The sequence below is a fragment of the Sinocyclocheilus grahami genome, unplaced genomic scaffold (genome assembly GCF_001515645.1).
Source record: "Sinocyclocheilus grahami isolate Dianchi unplaced genomic scaffold, SAMN03320097.WGS_v1.1 scaffold474.1, whole genome shotgun sequence".
Taxonomy (NCBI): Eukaryota; Metazoa; Chordata; class Actinopteri; order Cypriniformes; family Cyprinidae; genus Sinocyclocheilus; species Sinocyclocheilus grahami.
Genome location: NW_015505653.1, coordinates 299,721 through 302,329, shown reverse-complemented (window position 1 = coordinate 302,329; position 2,609 = coordinate 299,721). Strand labels below are relative to the sequence as shown.

The 2,609-nt window shown below is 39.7% G+C and overlaps 1 non-coding gene across 1 annotated transcript; it reads left to right on the top strand.

Moving 5' to 3' along the window:
• The first annotated feature begins 530 nt into the window (after nucleotides 1–530).
• On the top strand, nucleotides 531–612 carry trnas-gcu (transfer RNA serine (anticodon GCU)). Its single transcript has one exon. It is a non-coding gene; the product is annotated as a tRNA-Ser (tRNA).
• The last annotated feature ends 1,997 nt before the right edge of the window (nucleotides 613–2,609 follow it).

The window sequence follows — 2,609 nt, the reverse complement described above, 5'->3', positions numbered from 1 at the left end:
TGGATTGTGTGATGTCGCAGTAAATAATTCCATTTATGAGCGTCATGCGTCATCTAGCGGTAGAAAGTGGTATTACCGCAGATAATTCTTATTTCCAATGGGCAGTTAGTTAGTAGTATAAATGCCAGTTATTATGTTGATGTTTCTAATTGTTGTTTATTATTGTTTCAGACCACACACACACACACATGCCTACAATTACCTCACATATCACTACTGTGAAGATTATGCCAAGTAATGCCCTGTGGTCTGGCTGTGCTGCTCATTGTGCTGATCATTTGCTGAACCGTAATTAAAGACTGTTAAATCTCATTCCTGCCTCCTGTGTCCTGACCGATGCACCAGTACGAATGCAAATACCCTAAACCAGTGCAATACAGTCCCAAATAACTCCGTTACAGTATGTCTACTGTATGCATACGCGTACAAAAATAAAGTATACTTCTGGCTTAAAGGTCAACGCAATTGTTCTAAAAGGAGCTGCAGGAAAACCACCACAGTGCAGATTTCAGTCATATAAGTAAATGTGTGATGAGGTGGCAGAGTGGTTAAGGTGATGGACTGCTAATCCATTGTGCTCTGCACGTGTGGGTTTGAATCCCATCCTCATTGTTCCACTCCTTTAGAGGTGGTTCTCAATCCACTCTGCATGTTTTGTGTATTGTCCTTATGTGATGCACTCAGTTCAGTTTGTTGGAGTTACGTATAAACGGAGGTCGGAGCCAACTCCAAATGGGTGGGACTTGAGCCCCAAGTAGGCTGTTCGAACCTCACGGGGCTTTTGATTGATTTATTTAATGTCTTGTACATGACATAGAGTTAAAGCTTGTAAACCTAACCTAACCCAACCCTAAACCTACCCCTTACAATAATGCAAAAATAGTAATTGTTGTACAGTGTGAGAAAAATATATTGATGTGCGAGTGGTTAAGGCTATGGACTGCTAATTCATTGTGCTCTGCACGCGTGGGTTCGTATCCCATCCTCTTCTTTCCTAGCGGTTAACGGTGGTTGTTAATCTGCTATACACCTTTGGTGTACCGTCCTTATGTGACACATTCAGTTCAATGTTTAATGAATTTTAACTCAGTTGTAAGGGAATTCATTATTATTAATTCATTCCGGTTTATTTCTAGCTCAGGTTTTAGAAGACTAGGATCTGAAGAGCTTAATTCAACCTGATTCGAACTGATTCTAAATTTGATAGTTTACACTTTAAATCAAGGGTCGTCCAGCGAGCCGGGGATTCTCAGTATATTTTAACAAATTAAATATGTGTTTTCCTGGCCACGGTTAACACACTTATGATAATTTGTCAGCTCTTAAGAGAGAGGTAACGTTGATCTTGGCAAAGTTTTAACCTTGAAATTATATGACACCAGACAATTGATTATTTATAAATGAAACATGAATTTGTATTGGCTATTCTAGATTACATCAAACTAAGCTAAAACACAAATACACACAAACATACAGTTTCAGAGGAGGAAAATTATCTTAACGGAATTCTGAGTTTCATAGTTCTACATCGTTTTCACGAGTGATGTAAATTCACCTAAAGAATTTACAGAGCAGAGAATTTTGTCTTAAATTTGACTGCTTATCTAAATTCACCAGTTCAGCAGATTAGAGAGTTGTTTGTTTACTTGCGTTCTGATGGTCGACAGCTGAGGTGATTCTGTGGCTGATGCGGGCTTCCGGGATGTCTTTGAGGGAACCCTGTTACTGGTTGGTCGCTGAGGTGACGTTTGAATGACGTTCTTTTGGAAAACCCCTCGTTGGATTGGTTGGTCTTTGATGAAGCAGAGGCTTGAGCAGTTCTGCTGAAAGTCTTAGTTTGCAAGACTTTAAATTCTTTGAAGATTTCAACGAAGTATCACTGAAGTGTTGAGTTTTAGATGGCTGGTCGCTTTTGATGGTAAGCGCGTGAGCACACGTGGGGTGCTCTAACACGGCGACAGGCGAGAGTCTTTGATGAAGCAGAGGCTTGAGCAGTTCTGCTGAAAGTCTTAGTTTGCAAGACTTTAAATTCTTTGAAGATTTCAACGAAGTATCCCTGAAGTGTTGAGTTTTAGATGGCTGGTTGCTTTTGATGGTAAGCGCATGAGCACACGTGGGGTGCTCTAACACGGCGACAGGTGAGAGCAGGAGAAGCCGCAAGCAAGCCTTCGAGTCTGTCTTGCATTGGGTTTTTGCTCCGCTGCATAAGTCCGTCCCCCGACGCGATCTTCCAATCGACTTCTTGCGAGGCGGAGCGTGCATACATTAACAAGAGGCTTCAATTCATCACATGAGGACACCATCTATAGAAGTTGTGTTAATACTCCTATAAAGTCTCTTAAAAGCAAGTATTGTACATACTATTAAAGTTTACTTCATTTCAACATTCTGCATTTGTCGTTTCCATTTGTTCAAGATTAAACTTCACATATTACACACATTTTAATATCCTTATTTCCTAAAAAGGGTAATAAAAAACACTGATTAAATTTACACAGATTACATGAAACACGTCAATCATATATATAAGACATACAACATATTATTTGTGAATCTGGTTGCCCTGTTATGCGCATAAATTATTATCTGTTGAAATTGTCTATTGTAAG